Source organism: Oryzias latipes, chromosome 3 (assembly GCF_002234675.1).
Source record: "Oryzias latipes chromosome 3, ASM223467v1".
Classification (NCBI taxonomy): domain Eukaryota; kingdom Metazoa; phylum Chordata; class Actinopteri; order Beloniformes; family Adrianichthyidae; genus Oryzias; species Oryzias latipes.
This window is the reverse complement of record NC_019861.2, coordinates 4,890,545-4,915,694: the sequence shown is the minus strand read 5'-3', so window position 1 is coordinate 4,915,694 and position 25,150 is coordinate 4,890,545. Positions and strand designations below refer to the sequence as shown.

The following is a 25,150-nucleotide window of genomic DNA, read 5'->3' as shown; positions in this document are numbered from 1 at the left end:
ACAGAATGAAAAATATGCTGACCAACACAAAATACTTATGAATAAAATAAATATTTTATGACAAATTAATGTGGCATATTTTGTACACTGAAGTGTATAAATGAATTTTGGAGAAAAAAATTGTTGCTAGAGGCCAGAAAATTGAAGTTATGTAAGACCATGTCTGTTATTTTTAGTCCTTTAGTTGGACATGATGGATTATTTAGGTCCATGTAACATTGATGATTAATGAGGGTTGGTTGGATTTCAAGGTTCTACTGAGATTCGAACTCAGACTACTGGATACAAAATGTCCAGAGTGCTAACCATTACACCATAGAACCTTAGAATGAGACAAATTTCAACAAGCTTTGATAAGAAAAACTGTAATGAATTGGAAAATATGCTGACCAAGACAAAGATTTATGATTGAAATAAATATTATATCTAAAAAGATAATGTGGAATATTTTGTACACTAAAAGCATGGAATTTTATTCTGGGAAAAAAAATTGTTGCGGGAAAAGGGAAGGTATGTTTGAAGGTGTCCATTATTTTTAACTTTTTTTTAACTCAGACACTTGAGAGCAGTGCTGGGGGTTCACGGATAGGCCTACACCAGCCCGCCCCCCTCTCACCATGAGCAACTCCAGAATGGCAGTGAGTCCAACCCATCTGGAGGGACTGTGTTTCACAGCCCAGACTGTGGGTGGAGTTGAGCCCAAGCGCAGTCATAGGGGAGGAGTTGAGCCTTCCAGGACTATTTCTCTGAGATGCTAAGGAATGTGAGATCTATACATTTATAAGTTAAAATCATCTCTGTTTGTGATTCATATGTTCAATTTGTTTTGGCACTCACACAACCCTCTGCATTTATCCGGACTTGGGACTGGCACAAGAGAGCACTGCATTGTGTTCCCTTGTGGTTGCATTACATTCATTCACTCATTATTTCATTCCATCTGTTACATCTAACACATATAATGTCACTTTCCCATCCATTCATTTCATCCATGTATCCATCCAGTTGTGAAAAACATTCATATTCACACGTAAATGACACTTTTGAGTCACAAATAATACATGAAGATAATATTCAGAAACATTGATAAATAATGAGGAGATTTGTTTAGGGGAAACCTGAGCACCAAGGGAAATTCCAAGCAGATTAAACATAAAAACCACAACCAATAACTAAGTTTTTTGTGTTTTTTTTCTTTCTTAGATAAATACACAACACAACACTGATAAATGGTGAAGTTTTTTTAAGGGTGAACCTGAGCACCAGGAGAAAACCCAAGCAGATTAAACATGAATTAAAAAAAAAAAAAAACTATTTTTTCTTTTTTTAGTGGTTTAAATTTCTAAAATCTACACACCACAACTATATTTCTAAATCCTACACAATGTGGTGTGGTCCTAATTTTTTTTATGTGGTTTGAACGTGTCAAACCTAAACACCACAACCTAAATTCTAAATCCTACACGGTGTGGTGTGTTCTTACTCCTTTTTTTTAGACCTTTTGAAAAAACTCAGAAAACCTCGGTGGGATTTTTTCTTTGGTTTTTCTTTGACATCTTTCACCTCCTCCTGCAGTTCTTGGCAGTGGTTGAGTCTGTCCTCCTTTCTCTGGATAACCTCTTTTAGTTGAGAGATTTCTTGGAGAAGGGAGGACTTTTCTTCGTCCCACTTGTGTTTGTCCTCTGCCCGCTGTTTTTCGGCTGCATTGGTCTTTGCCTTCTCTGTCAACAGAGATGTTTCCAGGTTCCTCAGTTTGCTGGTGAGGTTTGATTTTTTCTGATTCTTTTCTTTTGGCTTGTACATCTCCTGATGTAGTTGGTCAACCGTCTTTTTGTGGTCCTCTACAGACTTTCTCATTTTGACTTCCTTTTCCCGGAAAAGGTTTTTTAATTGAGACATTTCTTGGAGAAAGGAGGACTTTTCTTTCTGCCATTGCAGTCTTTCCTGCTCTGCAGTTTCTTTGAAGGTCTCCTGGATTTTTTCCAGTTGGTGGATTTTTTGGGTGAGTTCTGAAGTTTCACGAGTCTTTTCATGGAGTCCTTTGTAGATCAACATTTTCTCCTTTTCCATGAGAGACTGTTCAACCTGGAGCTTATGTTTGAGCTGTTCTACATTGTACTTTAAAGTTGTGGTTTCTTTAAAGTGTTCCTCCTCCTTCTCCTTTAACAGTCTCTGAGATTGAGCCAATGCAGCTTCAGTTTCACTCTTTTGTTGCTGCATCTGGATCAGGGAGCTTTTGGCTTGTTCTACCAGGGTTCTCCAGTGGCTTAACTCTTCTCCAATTTGGTCCGCGTTCCCAGTAGCATCTGAAAGAACCGTATTTTTCTGCTGAAGGAGTTTGTTGAGACGCATGACTTCCACCTTGAGGGCAGAATTCTCCTGTTGAAGTGCAGCAGCGTTTTCATCTTTCTGTGTCAGAATTCCATAAAACTCTGTTTCAGAAATCATCATCATGCTTGTCTGAGAGAATGAGGGAATCTGAGGTTGTACAGGTGTTGGAACCGACACTTTGGGCTGCTCTGCACTCTTGTCTTGGTCAACAACATTCTCCATTTCAGCCTTTTCAGCTCCTGAAGGTAAATATGGCTTTTCTCTGTCTTTGACAGTCCCATTGTTTGGCACTGGGCTGTTTGTGTTGTTGTCCTTCAGAAAAGTTGCTGCTGGTCTTTCACTTTCAGTTGTTTCCATGGCAGAAGGTGATCCAGTCTCTGAAAGGGCTGACTTGACAGGAATCTCTACTCTCCTTTCTTCCATAACAGGTCTATGTTCAATAGGGACAGCAGAGACTGGTCTACGTTTTGGAGCCAGTTCCTTCTTTCCAGACAGAACATCTACAAAGCTTCTTTCCCAAACTGTTGGCACATATTTTGGGGCCTTTCTACCAATAGGTGTTTCTTTTATTATCACCATAGTTGGAGAGATCTCTGCAGGCTGCAGGTTGGTGTTCTCAGCAGGGACTACAGAGGGTTTGTGAGTTTCTTCCTGAGGTGTTGAAGTCTTTCTGTCTTCAGATTGTACCTGGACAGAGGAGGCTTCATTTTCCTTTACAGACTTTCCTGAATTGGCTGGTGTTGGTGGTTCTTCAACCACCACACTGAGCTGTGTCTTTTTAGGAACAGCAGGAATCAGCTTCCTCATCTTTTTTCCCCGTTTAGCAGGTACGTCTGCTGTTACTGGTCTGTGTGACTTAAGCGTCATAAACACCACAGGAGGCTGTTGACTCTGTTTTTCTGTCACAACTTGAGCAAAGCTCTTTTGCCAAACAGTTGGGACAGGTTTCTGGACGACTTCAGAAGGAAAGTCAGAGGTCCCTTTCTCTTCCACACCTGTGCAGGTCTCTGTAGGCTGTTTTCTCCGTCGAGCATGTGCGAAGGGTTTGGTAACATCAGGTGAATTCTTTGTGAACTCTGGTTGCCATTCAGGTTGGCCGCAGACAGAAGCTGGCTTTGCTGAAATGGCGGTAGATTTTGGCGTAAAAGAGCGGGCTGCTGCATTTGAAACTGGTTTTGAATTCATGGTGATTATCTTTTAATTAGTTCAAATGCTCAGATCTCTGTAACTTTGTGTTGGTTCGCTTGGTCTCGCTTGACACGCCTCTTCTCAAAAATGTTGAGTTTTTTCTGTGTTGTTGTACCTCTATTTATGAAGTTTTTGGCTTGATGATTTCATACTATGTGATGACAAAATATGACCTCATGCTGTATAATGATGATGTATAATGATGCATAATGATGTATAATCATGATGCATAATGATGCATAATCATGATGTTTCTTCTTCTTCCACTTTCGGCTTCTCCCATCAGGGGTTGCCACAGTGAACGAGTCGCATGGTAGATTTGGCAATGTTTTACGCTGGATGCCCTTCCTGACGCAACCTTCTCAAACCGGGCTTGGAACCGGCAGAGGTAGAGAAGGGAACAGGGAGCAGCCCGGAGTTGAACCCTGGTTTCACGGACGGAAGGCGCTGCAAACCAGCACGAGCTAAACCGGCACCCCATAATCATGATGTTTAATCACAGTAATAATTTTCAAGTTTTTGGCTTGATGACATCATAATTTCTGATGTCATTGTCACAAAAAGGAACATTAATGTGTTTTTTTATGATGTCATACTCTGTGATGGCATCAGAGAGGTCATCAATTTAGGCCATAAATTGCACAAAAAAGAAATTGCAAAGTTTTTGTTTTTCCCTAAATGACCATGGCATCTTACGACGGAGTTTTAGGGCCACGGTGAGGAAAAAAAATTCTGGCCAACGTGACGAGATTAAAGTCGTCACGTCGACTTTAATCTCGTCATGACGAGAAAAAACTCGACACAAAGTTTCGAGAAAAAACTCGTCTTGTCGAGATAAAAGTCGAAATAAAGTTTCGAGATTAAAGTCGCAATGTTGCGCGCGAGAGAAAAAAACTCGTAAATTTACGAGATTATTGTGGAAGTGAGAATGCAGAGCAGCAGGTGAACGCCGTGCAGCAGCAGAGCAGACCGACTAAACGTAGCTGAACAGGTGAGCTGAATGTTTATTGATAATGTTCCAAATGTCTGGAGGCTCATTTGATTGATTTACGATTCATTAAAGTTTTATTTATTGATGGTTGGTTTGCAGGATCACTGCAGCCCGATGAAGCCATCGGGTGTCCCTGCAGCTGTCCACTTCAATCCTTTCTTCCTCCACCAAAGACCAGATCTCTATGTTTGTGTGATGCTTCTATCTGGGGAGGAGAAGCACTTTTTGCCTTTTTCAACGTTGTAATGCTAATATAACAGACTATTTTCATTCATCTTTGTTTTTTAATGATCAGACGGGACGCTTCGTCTGCAGCAGTGGCCGTATGTAACACTGTTTACTTCCGCATTGGTGATCGGATGACAGGTTCATGACGTAATGTGACAGATGAACTTCAGGTTATGTGAATGAAAGAGAATAAAGGCTGCAGCGATCCTCTACACCCAAACGTGTCTCTGAGCTCCTTATTTTACATATTAAACTCCGCTTTACTGACACCGAACCCCGGAAAGACGGCTCCACTGACAATAATCTGATTTTGAGTCGCCACAAGGTTCAGAATCTCTTTGTTTTAAACCTATAATCCGGAAATAAAGCTTCACAAAAGGCTCCACATATTTCATCTTCAAGCTAGGCTCCGATAAACGGACAACGTCGGGGTTTTCTCCTTGTTAATCTATGACTTTTTCCCGTAAATTTCCGAGTTTTTATCTCCAAATAAAATTACTTTTTTTTGGTGGCCATAAAACTCTGTCGTCAACTCTTAAATAAGCCACTAGCTCACTAACATTAGCCATAACACTGAATACTCCTGAAAGACTCAGCTTCACTGCTCTCGCGCAACATTGCGACTTTAATCTCGAAACTTTATTTCGACTTTTATCTCGACACGACGAGTTTTTTCTCGAAACTTTGTGTCGAGTTTTTTCTCGCCAATTTTTTTTTGTGCCGAGTTTTTTCTCGTCATGACGAGATTAAAGTCGACATGACGACTTTAATCTCGTCATGTTGGCCAGAATTTTTTTTCCTCACCGTGGCCCTAAAACTCCGTCGTAGCATCTGGATGCAAATGCCAGTCAATCTCTTTTTACTAACATGTTCAAAAACCCACTTCAGTGAAGATGATGTTAGTAGTGCTGAATTATTGGCGAGCAATGTTGTATCAATCCACTCTGTTGTTGTTTGATCAGAATTGCAATTTACTACAATACATGAGCATTGAAGGCTCATCATTTCTTCATTTCTCGTACACCTCAGCGTGAGCAGGCCAGGGTGCACGGAAGGGGGGGGGGGGGGGGGGGGGGGGGGGGGACCTTGGCACGCCCATTTCAGTAACTGCATCATTAGTCTGAGCTTTTTTTAGCATCCAGTTTTCTGATCCAACGCAATTTGAATTAAGAAATACTCAGAAACACAGTTTAAATCATAAATTATAGGCAATTAATTGGTCCTTTATTAAGACAAAAAGGCTACAAAAACATGTTAAAAACGCCAAAAGGAAGATTTTCATTAGAATGGGTCTTTAAGAGCACAGACAGCCGGATGGGGTGGGACTTTGTCAAAGGAAGCACATTTTGATTGATGAGATGTGAAGAAGGGTTATCTGCAGCTTAATACATGAGCAACTAGTGCTCCTTTCTGAACAAGTGAGATACTGAAGACATGGCTTTACATTACTGACAAATACCACACAGCTGCAGCCAAAGGTTCCACACATCATTTTTTTTCCTTTTCCCCCTAAATTATACTAGCTTCTGTTGTTAATTGGTTCTCCAACTCTGCATCTGAAATTGTTTTTTTTTAGTGCAGCAGGCATGTGGGATGATTACAGTTAACATACATGCAAATAACACCAGGCTGCGTGAAAACATGAGGCATGTTTCAAAATATTTTTACGTCCTCTCGCACGATTTGGGAACGTGCCTTACACAATAAAAACCTCGATCAGTGAGCCATTAGTGATGCCTCTGTGCTTCACTGACTGACTCAGAAGTTCTTTTAGTAAAGCCTTTTCTAGACCAGCTTGCTGCAGCTGAACTGTAACTAATAAATGACAAACTAAATAATAATAACGAATTAACTAATACATTTTTCCTCATGTGATCATTACTGTTTTGTGTTGCAGCTTTTTTACAGTTTGGTTTGGTTGAGCTTTTCATCAAAATTACTTGTTACTTCATGTTATGTGGGTAACACATTGTACCATAAGGGTCCATTTTTAATGCTTATATTTAACTTATATTTTTATGCAGTACTATGCCTAACTTCATGTACAGTGATCCCTCGCTATAACGCGGTTGACTTTTCACGGTTTTGCTACTTCACAAATTTGCATCGTGCATTGTGTTCTGCATTCTGATTGGCTAAAAAGTCGCTCCGCTTCTTCTATACCTGTGCGTCAATAATGTTGCAGTTTAATATGTACACGTACGTAAAACAGCTTGCCAAATGCTGCTGCAGGCCATAAAAATTCTAACAGAATGGAAAATATGCTGACCAACACAAAATATTTATGAATAAAATATTATATGACAAATTAATGTGGCATATTTTGTACACTGAAGTGTATAAATGAATTTTGGAGAAAAAAATTTGTTGCTAGAAAATTGAAGTTATGTAAGACCATGTCTGTTATTTTTAGTTCTTTAGTTGGAGATGATGGATTATTTAGGTCCATGTAACATTGATGATTAATGAGGGTTGGTTGGATTTCAAGGTTCTACTGAGATTCGAACTCAGACTACTGGATACAAAATGTCCAGAGTGCTAACCATTACACCATAGAACCTTAGAATGAGACAAATTTCAACAAGCTTTGATAAGAAAAACTGTAATGAATTGGAAAATATGCTGACCAAGACAAAGATTTATGATTGAAATAAATATTATATCTAAAAAGATAATGTGGAATATTTTGTACACTAAAAGCATGGAATTTTATTCTGGGAAAAAAAATTGTTGCGGGAGGCGGGAAAAGGGAAGGTATGTTTGAAGGTGTCCATTATTTTTAACTTTTTTTAACTCAGACACTTGAGAGCAGTGCTGGGGGTTCACGGATAGGCCTACACCAGCCCGCCCCCCTCTCACCATGAGCAACTCCAGAATGGCAGTGAGTCCAACCCATCTGGAGGGACTGTGTTTCACAGCCCAGACTGTGGGTGGAGTTGAGCCCAAGCGCAGTCATAGGGGAGGAGTTGAGCCTTCCAGGACTATTTCTCTGAGATGCTAAGGAATGTGAGATCTATACATTTATAAGTTAAAATCATCTCTGTTTGTGATTCGTATGTTCAAGTTGTTTTGGCACTCACACAACCCTCTGCATTTATCCGGACTTGGGACCGGCACAAGAGAGCACTGCATTGTGTTTCCTTGTGGTTGCATTACATTCATTCACTCATTATTTCATTCCATCTGTTACATCTAACACACATAATGTCACTTTCCCATCCATTCATTTCATCCATGTATCCATCCAGTTGTTCAAACATTTATATTCACACGTAAATGACACTTTTGAGTCACAAATAATACATGAAGATAATATTCAGAAACATTGATTAATGAGGAGATTTGTTTAGGGGAAACCTGAGCACCAGGAGAAATTCCAAGCAGATTAAACATAAAAACAACAACCAATAACTAAGTTTTTAGTGTTTTTTTTTCTTTCTTAAATAAATACACAACACAACACTGAGAAATGGTGATGTTTTTTTAAGGGTGAACCTGAGCACCAGGAGAAAACCCAAGCAGATTAAACATGAATTAAAAACAAAACAAAACTCTTTTTTTTTTTTTTGTGGTTTAAATTTCTAAAATCTACACACCACAACTATATTTCTAAATCCTACACAATGTGGTGTGGTCCTAATTTTTTTGTGTGGTTTGAACTTATCAAACCAAAACACCACAACCTAAATTCTAAATCCTACACAATGTGGTGTGTTCCTAATTTTTTTGTGTGGTTTGAACTTGTCAAACCTAAACACCACAACCTAAATTCTAAATCCTACACGGTGTGGTGTGTTCTTACTCCTTTTTTTTAGACCTTTTGAAAAAACTCAGAAAACCTCGGTGTGATTTTTTCTTTGGTTTTTCTTTGACATCTTTCACCTCCTCCTGCAGTTCTTGGCAGTGGTTGAGTCTGTCCTCCTTTCTCTGGATAACCTCTTTTAGTTGAGAGATTTCTTGGAGAAGGGAGGACTTTTCTTCGTCCCACTTGTGTTTGTCCTCTGCCTGCTGTTTTTCGGCTGCATTGGTCTTTGCCTTCTCTGTCAACAGAGATGTTTCCAGGTTCCTCAGTTTGCTGGTGAGGTTTGATTTTTCCTGATTCTTTTCTTTTGGCTTGTACATCTCCTGATGTAGTTGGTCAACCGTCTTTTTGTGGTCCTCTACAGACTTTCTCATTTTGACTTCCTTTTCCCGGAAAAGGTTTTTTAATTGAGACATTTCTTGGAGAAAGGAGGACTTTTCTTTCTGCCATTGCAGTCTTTCCTGCTCTGCAGTTTCTTTGAAGGTCTCCTGGATTTTTTCCAGTTGGTGGATTTTTTGGGTGAGATCTGAAGTTTCACGAGTCTTTTCATGGAGTCCTTTGTAGATCAACATTTTCTCCTTTTCCATGAGAGACTGTTCAACCTGGAGCTTATGTTTGAGCTGTTCTACATTGTACTTTAAAGTTGTGGTTTCTTTAAAGTGTTCCTCCTCCTTCCCCTTTAACAGTCTCTGAGATTGAGCCAATGCAGCTTCAGTTTCACTCTTTTGTTGCTGCATCTGGATCAGGGAGCTTTTGGCTTGTTCTACCAGGGTTCTCCAGTGGCTTAACTCTTCTCCAATTTGGTCCGCGTTCCCAGTAGCATCTGAAAGAACCGTATTTTTCTGCTGAAGGAGTTTGTTGAGACGCATGACTTCCACCTTGAGGGCAGAATTCTCCTGTTGAAGTGCAGCAGCGTTTTCATCTTTCTGTGTCAGAATTCCATAAAACTCTGTTTCAGAAATCATCATCATGCTTGTCTGAGAGAATGAGGGAATCTGAGGTTGTACAGGTGTTGGAACCGACACTTTGGGCTGCTCTGCACTCTTGTCTTGGTCAACAACATTCTCCATTTCAGCCTTTTCAGCTCCTGAAGGTAAGAATGGCTTTTCTCTGTCTTTGACAGTCCCATTGTTTGGCACTGGGCTGTTTGTGTTGTTGTCCTTCAGAAAAGTTGCTGCTGGTCTTTCACTTTCAGTTGTTTCCATGGCAGAAGGTGATCCAGTCTCTGAAAGGGCTGACTTGACAGGAATCTCTACTCTCCTTTCTTCCATAACAGGTCTATGTTCAATAGGGACAGCAGAGACTGGTCTACGTTTTGGAGCCAGTTCCTTCTTTCCAGACAGAACATCTACAAAGCTTCTTTCCCAAACTGTTGGCACATATTTTGGGGCCTTTCTACCAATAGGTGTTTCTTTTATTATCACCATAGTTGGAGAGATCTCTGCAGGCTGCAGGTTGGTGTTCTCAGCAGGGACTACAGAGGGTTTGTGAGTTTCTTCCTGAGGTGTTGAAGTCTTTCTGTCTTCAGATTGTACCTGGACAGAGGAGGCTTCATTTTCCTTTACAGACTTTCCTGAATTGGCTGGTGTTGGTGGTTCTTCAACCACCACACTGAGCTGTGTCTTTTTAGGAACAGCAGGAATCAGCTTCCTCATCTTTTTTCCCCGTTTAGCAGGTACGTCTGCTGTTACTGGTCTGTGTGACTTAAGCGTCATAAACACCACAGGAGGCTGTTGACTCTGTTTTTCTGTCACAACTTGAGCAAAGCTCTTTTGCCAAACAGTTGGGACAGGTTTCTGGACGACTTCAGAAGGAAAGTCAGAGGTCCCTTTCTCTTCCACACCTGTGCAGGTCTCTGTAGGCTGTTTTCTCCGTCGAGCATGTGCGAAGGGTTTGGTAACATCAGGTGAATTCTTTGTGAACTCTGGTTGCCATTCAGGTTGGCCGCAGACAGAAGCGGGCTTTGCTGAAATGGCGGTAGATTTTGGCGTAAAAGAGCGGGCTGCTGCATTTGAAACTGGTTTTGAATTCATGGTGATTATCTTTTAATTAGTTCAAATGCTCAGATCTCTGTAACTTTGTGTTGGTTCGCTTGGTCTCGCTTGACACGCCTCTTCTCAAAAATGTTGAGTTTTTTCTGTGTTGTTGTACCTCTATTTATGAAGTTTTTGGCTTGATGATTTCATACTATGTGATGACAAAATATGACCTCATGCTGTATAATGATGATGTATAATGATGTATAATCATGATGCATAATCATGATGTTTCTTCTTCTTCCACTTTCGGCTTCTCCCATCAGGGGTTGCCACAGCGAACGAGTCGCATGGTAGATTTGGCAATGTTTTACGCCGGATGCCCTTCCTGACGCAACCTTCTCAAACCGGGCTTGGAACCGGCAGAGGTAGAGAAGGGAAGAGGGAGCAGCCCGGAGTTGAACCCTGGTTTCACGGACGGAAGGCGCTGCAAACCAGCACGAGCTAAACCGGCACCCCATAATCATGATGTTTAATCACAGTAATAATTTTCAAGTTTTTGGCTTGATGACATCATAATTTCTGATGTCATTGTCACAAAAAGGAACATTAATGTGTTTTTTTATGATGTCATACTCTGTGATGGCATCAGAGAGGTCATCAATTTAGGCCATAAATTGCACAAAAAAGAAATTGCAAAGTTTTTGTTTTTCCCTAAATGACCATGGCATCTGGATGCAAATGCCAGTCAATCTCTTTTTACTAACATGTTCAAAAACCCACTTCAGTGAAGATGATGTTAGTAGTGCTGAATTATTGGCGAGCAATGTTGTATCAATCCACTCTGTTGTTGTTTGATCAGAATTGCAATTTACTACAATACATGAGCATTGAAGGCTCATCATTTCTTCATTTCTCGTACACCTCAGCGTGAGCAGGCCAGGGTGCACGGAAGGGGGGGGGGGGGGGGGGGACTTTGGCACGCCCATTTCAGTAACTGCATCATTAGTCTGAGCTTTTTTTAGCATCCAGTTTTCTGATCCAACGCAATTTGAATTAAGAAATACTCAGAAACACAGTTTAAATCATAAATTATAGGCAATTAATTGGTCCTTTATTAAGACAAAAAGGCTACAAAAACATGTTAAAAACGCCAAAAGGAAGATTTTCATTAGAATGGGTCTTTAAGAGCACAGACAGCCGGATGGGGTGGGACTTTGTCAAAGGAAGCACATTTTGATTGATGAGATGTGAAGAAGGGTTATCTGCAGCTTAATACATGAGCAACTAGTGCTCCTTTCTGAACAAGTGAGATACTGAAGACATGGCTTTACATTACTGACAAATACCACACAGCTGCAGCCAAAGGTTCCACACATCATTTTTTTTCCTTTTCCCCCTAAATTATACTAGCTTCTGTTGTTAATTGGTTCTCCAACTCTGCATCTGAAATTGTTTTTTTTTAGTGCAGCAGGCATGTGGGATGATTACAGTTAACATACATGCAAATAACACCAGGCTGCGTGAAAACATGAGGCATGTTTCAAAATATTTTTACGTCCTCTCGCACGATTTGGGAACGTGCCTTACACAATAAAAACCTCGATCAGTGAGCCATTAGTGATGCCTCTGTGCTTCACTGACTGACTCAGAAGTTCTTTTAGTAAAGCCTTTTCTAGACCAGCTTGCTGCAGCTGAACTGTAACTAATAAATGACAAACTAAATAATAATAACGAATTAACTAATACATTTTTCCTCATGTGATCATTACTGTTTTGTGTTGCAGCTTTTTTACAGTTTGGTTTGGTTGAGCTTTTCATCAAAATTACTTGTTACTTCATGTTATGTGGGTAACACATTGTACCATAAGGGTCCATTTTTAATGCTTATATTTAACTTATATTTTTATGCAGTACTATGCCTAACTTCATGTACAGTGATCCCTCGCTATAACGCGGTTGACTTTTCACGGTTTTGCTACTTCACAAATTTGCATCGTGCATTGTGTTCTGCATTCTGATTGGCTAAAAAGTCGCTCTGCTTCTTCTATACCTGTGCGTCAATAATGTTGCAGTTTAATATGTACACGTACGTAAAACAGCTTGCCAAATGCTGCTGCAGGCCATAAAAATTCTAACAGAATGGAAAATATGCTGACCAACACAAAATATTTATGAATAAAATATTATATGACAAATTAATGTGGCATATTTTGTACACTGAAGTGTATAAATGAATTTTGGAGAAAAAAATTTGTTGCTAGAAAATTGAAGTTATGTAAGACCATGTCTGTTATTTTTAGTTCTTTAGTTGGAGATGATGGATTATTTAGGTCCATGTAACATTGATGATTAATGAGGGTTGGTTGGATTTCAAGGTTCTACTGAGATTCGAACTCAGACTACTGGATACAAAATGTCCAGAGTGCTAACCATTACACCATAGAACCTTAGAATGAGACAAATTTCAACAAGCTTTGATAAGAAAAACTGTAATGAATTGGAAAATATGCTGACCAAGACAAAGATTTATGATTGAAATAAATATTATATCTAAAAAGATAATGTGGAATATTTTGTACACTAAAAGCATGGAATTTTATTCTGGGAAAAAAAATTGTTGCGGGAGGCGGGAAAAGGGAAGGTATGTTTGAAGGTGTCCATTATTTTTAACTTTTTTTAACTCAGACACTTGAGAGCAGTGCTGGGGGTTCACGGATAGGCCTACACCAGCCCGCCCCCCTCTCACCATGAGCAACTCCAGAATGGCAGTGAGTCCAACCCATCTGGAGGGACTGTGTTTCACAGCCCAGACTGTGGGTGGAGTTGAGCCCAAGCGCAGTCATAGGGGAGGAGTTGAGCCTTCCAGGACTATTTCTCTGAGATGCTAAGGAATGTGAGATCTATACATTTATAAGTTAAAATCATCTCTGTTTGTGATTCGTATGTTCAAGTTGTTTTGGCACTCACACAACCCTCTGCATTTATCCGGACTTGGGACCGGCACAAGAGAGCACTGCATTGTGTTTCCTTGTGGTTGCATTACATTCATTCACTCATTATTTCATTCCATCTGTTACATCTAACACACATAATGTCACTTTCCCATCCATTCATTTCATCCATGTATCCATCCAGTTGTTCAAACATTTATATTCACACGTAAATGACACTTTTGAGTCACAAATAATACATGAAGATAATATTCAGAAACATTGATTAATGAGGAGATTTGTTTAGGGGAAACCTGAGCACCAGGAGAAATTCCAAGCAGATTAAACATAAAAACAACAACCAATAACTAAGTTTTTAGTGTTTTTTTTTTCTTTCTTAAATAAATACACAACACAACACTGATAAATGGTGAAGTTTTTTTAAGGGTGAACCTGAGCACCAGGAGAAAACCCAAGCAGATTAAACATGAATTAAAAACAAAACAAAACTCTTTTTTTTTTTTTTTTGTGGTTTAAATTTCTAAAATCTACACACCACAACTATATTTCTAAATCCTACACAATGTGGTGTGGTCCTAATTTTTTTGTGTGGTTTGAACTTATCAAACCAAAACACCACAACCTAAATTCTAAATCCTAAACGGTGTGGTGTGTTCCTAATTTTTTTTGTGTGGTTTGAACTTGTCAAACCTAAACACCACAACCTAAATTCTAAATCCTACACAATGTGGTGTGTTCCTAATTTTTTTGTGTGGTTTGAACTTGTCAAACCTAAACACCACAACCTAAATTCTAAATCCTACACGGTGTGGTGTGTTCTTACTCCTTTTTTTTAGACCTTTTGAAAAAACTCAGAAAACCTCGGTGTGATTTTTTCTTTGGTTTTTCTTTGACATCTTTCACCTCCTCCTGCAGTTCTTGGCAGTGGTTGAGTCTGTCCTCCTTTCTCTGGATAACCTCTTTTAGTTGAGAGATTTCTTGGAGAAGGGAGGACTTTTCTTCGTCCCACTTGTGTTTGTCCTCTGCCTGCTGTTTTTCGGCTGCATTGGTCTTTGCCTTCTCTGTCAACAGAGATGTTTCCAGGTTCCTCAGTTTGCTGGTGAGGTTTGATTTTTCCTGATTCTTTTCTTTTGGCTTGTACATCTCCTGATGTAGTTGGTCAACCGTCTTTTTGTGGTCCTCTACAGACTTTCTCATTTTGACTTCCTTTTCCCGGAAAAGGTTTTTTAATTGAGACATTTCTTGGAGAAAGGAGGACTTTTCTTTCTGCCATTGCAGTCTTTCCTGCTCTGCAGTTTCTTTGAAGGTCTCCTGGATCTTTTCCAGTTGGTGGATTTTTTGGGTGAGTTCTGAAGTTTCACGAGTCTTTTCATGGAGTCCTTTGTAGATCAACATTTTCTCCTTTTCCATGAGAGACTGTTCAACCTGGAGCTTATGTTTGAGCTGTTCTACATTGTACTTTAAAGTTGTGGTTTCTTTAAAGTGTTCCTCCTCCTTCTCCTTTAACAGTCTCTGAGATTGAGCCAATGCAGCTTCAGTTTCACTCTTTTGTTGCTGCATCTGGATCAGGGAGCTTTTGGCTTGTTCTACCAGGGTTCTCCAGTGGCTTAACTCTTCTCCAATTTGGTCCGCGTTCCCAGTAGCATCTGAAAGAACCGTATTTTTCTGCTGAAGGAGTTTGTTGAGACGCATGACTTCCACCTTGAGGGCAGAATTCTCCTGTTGAAGTGCAGCAGCGTTTTCATCTTTCTGTGTCAGAATTCCATAAAACTCTGTTTCAGAAATCATCATCATGCTTGTCTGAGAGAATGAGGGAATCTGAGGTTGTACAGGTGTTGGAACCGACACTTTGGGCTGCTCTGCACTCTTGTCTTGGTCAACAACATTCTCCATTTCAGCCTTTTCAGCTCCTGAAGGTAAATATGGCTTTTCTCTGTCTTTGACAGTCCCATTGTTTGGCACTGGGCTGTTTGTGTTGTTGTCCTTCAGAAAAGTTGCTGCTGGTCTTTCACTTTCAGTTGTTTCCATGGCAGAAGGTGATCCAGTCTCTGAAAGGGCTGACTTGACAGGAATCTCTACTCTCCTTTCTTCCATAACAGGTCTATGTTCAATAGGGACAGCAGAGACTGGTCTACGTTTTGGAGCCAGTTCCTTCTTTCCAGACAGAACATCTACAAAGCTTCTTTCCCAAACTGTTCGCACATATTTTTGGGCCTTTCTACCAAGAGGTGTTTCTTTTATTAACACCATAGTTGGAGAGATCTCTGCAGGCTGCAGGTTGGTGTTCTCAGCAGGGACTACAGAGGGTTTGTGAGTTCCTTCCTGAGGTGTTGAAGTCTTTCTGTCTTCAGATTGTACCTGGACAGAGGAGGCTTCATTTTCCTTTACAGACTTTCCTGAATTGGCTGGTGTTGGTGGTTCTTCAACCACCACACTGAGCTGTGTCTTTTTAGGAGCAGCAGGAATCAGCTTCCTCATCTTTTTTCCCCGTTTAGCAGGTACGTCTGCTGTTACTGGTCTGTGTGACTTAAGCGTCATAAACACCACAGGAGGCTGTTGACTCTGTTTTTGCGTCACAACTTGAGCAAAGCTCTTTTGCCAAACAGTTGGGACAGGTTTCTGGACGACTTCAGAAGGAAAGTCAGAGGTCCCTTTCTCTTCCACACCTGTGCAGGTCTCTGTAGGCTGTTTTCTCCGTCGAGCATGTGCGAAGGGTTTGGTAACATCAGGTGAATTCTTTGTGAACTCTGGTTGCCATTCAGGTTGGCCGCAGACAGAAGCGGGCTTTGCTGAAATGGCGGTAGATTTTGGCGTAAAAGAGCGGGCTGCTGCATTTGAAACTGGTTTTGAATTCATGGTGATTATCTTTTAATTAGTTCAAATGCTCAGATCTCTGTAACTTTGTGTTGGTTCGCTTGGTCTCGCTTGACACGCCTCTTCTCAAAAATGTTGAGTTTTTTCTGTGTTGTTGTACCTCTATTTATGAAGTTTTTGGCTTGATGATTTCATACTATGTGATGACAAAATATGACCTCATGCTGTATAATGATGATGTATAATGATGCATAATGATGTATAATCATGATGCATAATGATGCATAATCATGATGTTTCTTCTTCTTCCACTTTCGGCTTCTCCCATCAGGGGTTGCCACAGTGAACGAGTCGCATGGTAGATTTGGCAATGTTTTACGCTGGATGCCCTTCCTGACGCAACCTTCTCAAACCGGGCTTGGAACCGGCAGAGGTAGAGAAGGGAACAAGGAGCAGCCTGGAGTTGAACCCTGGTTTCACGGACGGAAGGCGCTGCAAACCAGCACGAGCTAAACCGGCACCCCATAATCATGATGTTTAATCACAGTAATAATTTTCAAGTTTTTGGCTTGATGACATCATAATTTCTGATGTCATTGTCACAAAAAGGAACATTAATGTGTTTTTTTATGATGTCATACTCTGTGATGGCATCAGAGAGGTCATCAATTTAGGCCATAAATTGCACAAAAAAGAAATTGCAAAGTTTTTGTTTTTCCCTAAATGACCATGGCATCTTACGACGGAGTTTTAGGGCCACGGTGAGGAAAAAAAATTCTGGCCAACGTGACGAGATTAAAGTCGTCACGTCGACTTTAATCTCGTCATGACGAGAAAAAACTCGACACAAAGTTTCGAGAAAAAACTCGTCTTGTCGAGATAAAAGTCGAAATAAAGTTTCGAGATTAAAGTCGCAATGTTGCGCGCGAGAGAAAAAAACTCGTAAATTTACGAGATTATTGTGGAAGTGAGAATGCAGAGCAGCAGGTGAACGCCGTGCAGCAGCAGAGCAGACCGACTAAACGTAGCTGAACAGGTGAGCTGAATGTTTATTGATAATGTTCCAAATGTCTGGAGGCTCATTTGATTGATTTACGATTCATTAAAGTTTTATTTATTGATGGTTGGTTTGCAGGATCACTGCAGCCCGATGAAGCCATCGGGTGTCCCTGCAGCTGTCCACTTCAATCCTTTCTTCCTCCACCAAAGACCAGATCTCTATGTTTGTGTGATGCTTCTATCTGGGGAGGAGAAGCACTTTTTGCCTTTTTCAACGTTGTAATGCTAATATAACAGACTATTTTCATTCATCTTTGTTTTTTAATGATCAGACGGGACGCTTCGTCTGCAGCAGTGGCCGTATGTAACACTGTTTACTTCCGCATTGGTGATCGGATGACAGGTTCATGACGTAATGTGACAGATGAACTTCAGGTTATGTGAATGAAAGAGAATAAAGGCTGCAGCGATCCTCTACACCCAAACGTGTCTCTGAGCTCCTTATTTTACATATTAAACTCCGCTTTACTGACACCGAACCCCGGAAAGACGGCTCCACTGACAATAATCTGATTTTGAGTCGCCACAAGGTTCAGAATCTCTTTGTTTTAAACCTATAATCCGGAAATAAAGCTTCACAAAAGGCTCCACATATTTCATCTTCAAGCTAGGCTCCGATAAACGGACAACGTCGGGGTTTTCTCCTTGTTAATCTATGACTTTTTCCCGTAAATTTCCGAGTTTTTATCTCCAAATAAAATTACTTTTTTTTGGTGGCCATAAAACTCTGTCGTCAACTCTTAAATAAGCCACTAGCTCACTAACATTAGCCATAACACTGAATACTCCTGAAAGACTCAGCTTCACTGCTCTCGCGCAACATTGCGACTTTAATCTCGAAACTTTATTTCGACTTTTATCTCGACACGACGAGTTTTTTCTCGAAACTTTGTGTCGAGTTTTTTCTCGCCAATTTTTTTTTGTGCCGAGTTTTTTCTCGTCATGACGAGATTAAAGTCGACATGACGACTTTAATCTCGTCATGTTGGCCAGAATTTTTTTTCCTCACCGTGGCCCTAAAACTCCGTCGTAGCATCTGGATGCAAATGCCAGTCAATCTCTTTTTACTAACATGTTCAAAAACCCACTTCAGTGAAGATGATGTTAGTAGTGCTGAATTATTGGCGAGCAATGTTGTATCAATCCACTCTGTTGTTGTTTGATCAGAATTGCAATTTACTACAATACATGAGCATTGAAGGCTCATCATTTCTTCATTTCTCGTACACCTCAGCGTGAGCAGGCCAGGGTGCACGGAAGGGGGGGGGGGGACTTTGGCACGCCCATTTCAGTAACTGCATCATTAGTCTGAGCTTTTTTTAGCATCCAGTTTTCTGATCCAACGCAATTTGAATTAAGAAATACTCAGAAACACAGTTTAAATCATAAATTATAGGCAATTAATTGGTCCTTTATTAAGACAAAAAGGCTACAAAAACATGTTAAAAACGCCAAAAGGAAGATTTTCATTAGAATGGGTCTTTAAGAGCACAGACAGCCGGATGGGGTGGGACTTTGTCAAAGGAAGCACATTTTGATTGATGAGATGTGAAGAAGGGTTATCTGCAGCTTAATACATGAGCAACTAGTGCTCCTTTCTGAACAAGTGAGATACTGAAGACATGGCTTTACATTACTGACAAATACCACACAGCTGCAGCCAAAGGTTCCACACATCATTTTTTTTTCCTTTTCCCCCTAAATTATACTAGCTTCTGTTGTTAATTGGTTCTCCAACTCTGCATCTGAAATTGTTTTTTTTTAGTGCAGCAGGCATGTGGGATGATTACAGTTAACATACATGCAAATAACACCAGGCTGCGTGAAAACATGAGGCATGTTTCAAAATATTTTTACGTCCTCTCGCACGATTTGGGAACGTGCCTTACACAATAAAAACCTCGATCAGTGAGCCATTAGTGATGCCTCTGTGCTTCACTGACTGACTCAGAAGTTCTTTTAGTAAAGCCTTTTCTAGACCAGCTTGCTGCAGCTGAACTGTAACTAATAAATGACAAACTAAATAATAATAACGAATTAACTAATACATTTTTCCTCATGTGATCATTACTGTTTTGTGTTGCAGCTTTTTTACAGTTTGGTTTGGTTGAGCTTTTCATCAAAATTACTTGTTACTTCATGTTATGTGGGTAACACATTGTACCATAAGGGTCCATTTTTAATGCTTATATTTAACTTATATTTTTATGCAGTACTATGCCTAACTTCATGTACAGTGATCCCTCGCTATAACGCGGTTGACTTTTCACGGTTTTGCTACTTCACAAATTTGCATCGTGCATTGTGTTCTGCATTCTGATTGGCTAAAAAGTCGCTCCGCTTCTTCTATACCTGTGCGTCAATAATGTTGCAGTTTAATATGTACACGTACGTAAAACAGCTTGCCAAATGCTGCTGCAGGCCATAAAAATTCTAACAGAATGGAAAATATGCTGACCAACACAAAATATTTATGAATAAAATATTATATGACAAATTAATGTGGCATATTTTGTACACTGAAGTGTATAAATGAATTTTGGAGAAAAAAATTTGTTGCTAGAAAATTGAAGTTATGTAAGACCATGTCTGTTATTTTTAGTTCTTTAGTTGGAGATGATGGATTATTTAGGTCCATGTAACATTGATGATTAATGAGGGTTGGTTGGATTTCAAGGTTCTACTGAGATTCGAACTCAGACTACTGGATACAAAATGTCCAGAGTGCTAACCATTACACCATAGAACCTTAGAATGAGACAAATTTCAACAAGCTTTGATAAGAAAAACTGTAATGAATTGGAAAATATGCTGACCAAGACAAAGATTTATGATTGAAATAAATATTATATCTAAAAAGATAATGTGGAATATTTTGTACACTAAAAGCATGGAATTTTATTCTGGGAAAAAAAATTGTTGCGGGAGGCGGGAAAAGGGAAGGTATGTTTGAAGGTGTCCATTATTTTTAACTTTTTTTAACTCAGACACTTGAGAGCAGTGCTGGGGGTTCACGGATAGGCCTACACCAGCCCGCCCCCCTCTCACCATGAGCAACTCCAGAATGGCAGTGAGTCCAACCCATCTGGAGGGACTGTGTTTCACAGCCCAGACTGTGGGTGGAGTTGAGCCCAAGCGCAGTCATAGGGGAGGAGTTGAGCCTTCCAGGACTATTTCTCTGAGATGCTAAGGAATGTGAGATCTATACATTTATAAGTTAAAATCATCTCTGTTTGTGATTCATATGTTCAAGTTGTTTTGGCACTCACACAACCCTCTGCATTTATCCGGACTTGGGACCGGCACAAGAGAGCACTGCATTGTGTTTCCTTGTGGTTGCATTACATTCATTCACTCATTATTTCATTCCATCTGTTACATCTAACACACATAATGTCACTTTCCCATCCATTCATTTCATCCATGTATCCATCCAGTTGTTCAAACATTTATATTCACACGTAAATGACACTTTTGAGTCACAAATAATACATGAAGATAATATTCAGAAACATTGATTAATGAGGAGATTTGTTTTGGGGAAACCTGAGCACCAGGAGAAATTCCAAGCAGATTAAACATAAAAACAACAACCAATAACTAAGTTTTTAGTGTTTTTTTTTTTCTTTCTTAAATAAATACACAACACAACACTGATAAATGGTGAAGTTTTTTTAAGGGTGAACCTGAGCACCAGGAGAAAACCCAAGCAGATTAAACATGAATTAAAAACAAAACAAAACTCTTTTTTTTTTTTTTGTGGTTTAAATTTCTAAAATCTACACACCACAACTATATTTCTAAATCCTACACAATGTGGTGTGGTCCTAATTTTTTTGTGTGGTTTGAACTTATCAAACCAAAACACCACAACCTAAATTCTAAATCCTACACAATGTGGTGTGTTCCTAATTTTTTTGTGTGGTTTGAACTTGTCAAACCTAAACACCACAACCTAAATTCTAAATCCTACACGGTGTGGTGTGTTCTTACTCCTTTTTTTTAGACCTTTTGAAAAAACTCAGAAAACCTCGGTGTGATTTTTTCTTTGGTTTTTCTTTGACATCTTTCACCTCCTCCTGCAGTTCTTGGCAGTGGTTGAGTCTGTCCTCCTTTCTCTGGATAACCTCTTTTAGTTGAGAGATTTCTTGGAGAAGGGAGGACTTTTCTTCGTCCCACTTGTGTTTGTCCTCTGCCTGCTGTTTTTCGGCTGCATTGGTCTTTGCCTTCTCTGTCAACAGAGATGTTTCCAGGTTCCTCAGTTTGCTGGTGAGGTTTGATTTTTCCTGATTCTTTTCTTTTGGCTTGTACATCTCCTGATGTAGTTGGTCAACCGTCTTTTTGTGGTCCTCTACAGACTTTCTCATTTTGACTTCCTTTTCCCGGAAAAGGTTTTTTAATTGAGACATTTCTTGGAGAAAGGAGGACTTTTCTTTCTGCCATTGCAGTCTTTCCTGCTCTGCAGTTTCTTTGAAGGTCTCCTGGATTTTTTCCAGTTGGTGGATTTTTTGGGTGAGATCTGAAGTTTCACGAGTCTTTTCATGGAGTCCTTTGTAGATCAACATTTTCTCCTTTTCCATGAGAGACTGTTCAACCTGGAGCTTATGTTTGAGCTGTTCTACATTGTACTTTAAAGTTGTGGTTTCTTTAAAGTGTTCCTCCTCCTTCCCCTTTAACAGTCTCTGAGATTGAGCCAATGCAGCTTCAGTTTCACTCTTTTGTTGCTGCATCTGGATCAGGGAGCTTTTGGCTTGTTCTACCAGGGTTCTCCAGTGGCTTAACTCTTCTCCAATTTGGTCCGCGTTCCCAGTAGCATCTGAAAGAACCGTATTTTTCTGCTGAAGGAGTTTGTTGAGACGCATGACTTCCACCTTGAGGGCAGAATTCTCCTGTTGAAGTGCAGCAGCGTTTTCATCTTTCTGTGTCAGAATTCCATAAAACTCTGTTTCAGAAATCATCATCATGCTTGTCTGAGAGAATGAGGGAATCTGAGGTTGTACAGGTGTTGGAACCGACACTTTGGGCTGCTCTGCACTCTTGTCTTGGTCAACAACATTCTCCATTTCAGCCTTTTCAGCTCCTGAAGGTAAGAATGGCTTTTCTCTGTCTTTGACAGTCCCATTGTTTGGCACTGGGCTGTTTGTGTTGTTGTCCTTCAGAAAAGTTGCTGCTGGTCTTTCACTTTCAGTTGTTTCCATGGCAGAAGGTGATCCAGTCTCTGAAAGGGCTGACTTGACAGGAATCTCTACTCTCCTTTCTTCCATAACAGGTCTATGTTCAATAGGGACAGCAGAGACTGGTCTACGTTTTGGAGCCAGTTCCTTCTTTCCAGACAGAACATCTACAAAGCTTCTTTCCCAAACTGTTGGCACATATTTTGGGGCCTTTCTACCAATAGGTGTTTCTTTTATTATCACCATAGTTGGAGAGATCTCTGCAGGCTGCAGGTTGGTGTTCTCAGCAGGGACTACAGAGGGTTTGTGAGTTTCTTCCTGAGGTGTTGAAGTCTTTCTGTCTTCAGATTGTACCTGGACAGAGGAGGCTTCATTTTCCTTTACAGACTTTCCTGAATTGGCTGGTGTTGGTGGTTCTTCAACCACCACACTGAGCTGTGTCTTTTTAGGAACAGCAGGAATCAGCTTCCTCATCTTTTTTCCCCGTTTAGCAGGTACGTCTGCTGTTACTGGTCTGTGTGACTTAAGCGTCATAAACACCACAGGAGGCTGTTGACTCTGTTTTTCTGTCACAACTTGAGCAAAGCTCTTTTGCCAAACAGTTGGGACAGGTTTCTGGACGACTTCAGAAGGAAAGTCAGAGGTCCCTTTCTCTTCCACACCTGTGCAGGTCTCTGTAGGCTGTTTTCTCCGTCGAGCATGTGCGAAGGGTTTGGTAACATCAGGTGAATTCTTTGTGAACTCTGGTTGCCATTCAGGTTGGCCGCAGACAGAAGCTGGCTTTGCTGAAATGGCGGTAGATTTTGGCGTAAAAGAGCGGGCTGCTGCATTTGAAACTGGTTTTGAATTCATGGTGATTATCTTTTAATTAGTTCAAATGCTCAGATCTCTGTAACTTTGTGTTGGTTCGCTTGGTCTCGCTTGACACGCCTCTTCTCAAAAATGTTGAGTTTTTTCTGTGTTGTTGTACCTCTATTTATGAAGTTTTTGGCTTGATGATTTCATACTATGTGATGACAAAATATGACCTCATGCTGTATAATGATGATGTATAATGATGTATAATCATGATGCATAATCATGATGTTTCTTCTTCTTCCACTTTCGGCTTCTCCCATCAGGGGTTGCCACAGCGAACGAGTCGCATGGTAGATTTGGCAATGTTTTACGCCAGATGCCCTTCCTGACGCAACCTTCTCAAACCGGGCTTGGAACCGGCAGAGGTAGAGAAGGGAACAGGGAGCAGCCTGGAGTTGAACCCTGGTTTCACGGACGGAAGGCGCTGCAAACCAGCACGAGCTAAACCGGCACCCCATAATCATGATGTTTAATCACAGTAATAATTTTCAAGTTTTTGGCTTGATGACATCATAATTTCTGATGTCATTGTCACAAAAAGGAACATTAATGTGTTTTTTTATGATGTCATACTCTGTGATGGCATCAGAGAGGTCATCAATTTAGGCCATAAATTGCACAAAAAAGAAATTGCAAAGTTTTTGTTTTTCCCTAAATGACCATGGCATCTGGATGCAAATGCCAGTCAATCTCTTTTTACTAACATGTTCAAAAACCCACTTCAGTGAAGATGATGTTAGTAGTGCTGAATTATTGGCGAGCAATGTTGTATCAATCCACTCTGTTGTTGTTTGATCAGAATTGCAATTTACTACAATACATGAGCATTGAAGGCTCATCATTTCTTCATTTCTCGTACACCTCAGCGTGAGCAGGCCAGGGTGCACGGAAGGGGGGGGGGGGACTTTGGCACGCCCATTTCAGTAACTGCATCATTAGTCTGAGCTTTTTTTAGCATCCAGTTTTCTGATCCAACGCAATTTGAATTAAGAAATACTCAGAAACACAGTTTAAATCATAAATTATAGGCAATTAATTGGTCCTTTATTAAGACAAAAAGGCTACAAAAACATGTTAAAAACGCCAAAAGGAAGATTTTCATTAGAATGGGTCTTTAAGAGCACAGACAGCCGGATGGGGTGGGACTTTGTCAAAGGAAGCACATTTTGATTGATGAGATGTGAAGAAGGGTTATCTGCAGCTTAATACATGAGCAACTAGTGCTCCTTTCTGAACAAGTGAGATACTGAAGACATGGCTTTACATTACTGACAAATACCACACAGCTGCAGCCAAAGGTTCCACACATCATTTTTTTTTCCTTTTCCCCCTAAATTATACTAGCTTCTGTTGTTAATTGGTTCTCCAACTCTGCATCTGAAATTGTTTTTTTTTAGTGCAGCAGGCATGTGGGATGATTACAGTTAACATACATGCAAATAACACCAGGCTGCGTGAAAACATGAGGCATGTTTCAAAATATTTTTACGTCCTCTCGCACGATTTGGGAACGTGCCTTACACAATAAAAACCTCGATCAGTGAGCCATTAGTGATGCCTCTGTGCTTCACTGACTGACTCAGAAGTTCTTTTAGTAAAGCCTTTTCTAGACCAGCTTGCTGCAGCTGAACTGTAACTAATAAATGACAAACTAAATAATAATAACGAATTAACTAATACATTTTTCCTCATGTGATCATTACTGTTTTGTGTTGCAGCTTTTTTACAGTTTGGTTTGGTTGAGCTTTTCATCAAAATTACTTGTTACTTCATGT

General features: G+C 40.2%; 4 non-coding genes across 4 annotated transcripts; all 4 read right to left on the bottom strand.

The window, feature by feature from the left end:
- Positions 1-249: 249 nt before the first annotated feature.
- On the bottom strand, positions 250-323 carry trnak-uuu. The gene has a single exon. It is a non-coding gene; the product is annotated as a tRNA-Lys (tRNA).
- A 6,901-nt stretch (positions 324-7,224) lies between these two features.
- trnak-uuu lies at positions 7,225-7,298 on the bottom strand. The gene has a single exon. It is a non-coding gene; the product is annotated as a tRNA-Lys (tRNA).
- Positions 7,299-12,892: 5,594 nt separating this feature from the next.
- On the bottom strand, positions 12,893-12,966 carry trnak-uuu. Its single transcript has one exon. It is a non-coding gene; the product is annotated as a tRNA-Lys (tRNA).
- A 7,052-nt stretch (positions 12,967-20,018) lies between these two features.
- trnak-uuu lies at positions 20,019-20,092 on the bottom strand. The gene has a single exon. It is a non-coding gene; the product is annotated as a tRNA-Lys (tRNA).
- Between the last annotated feature and the right edge of the window lie 5,058 nt (positions 20,093-25,150).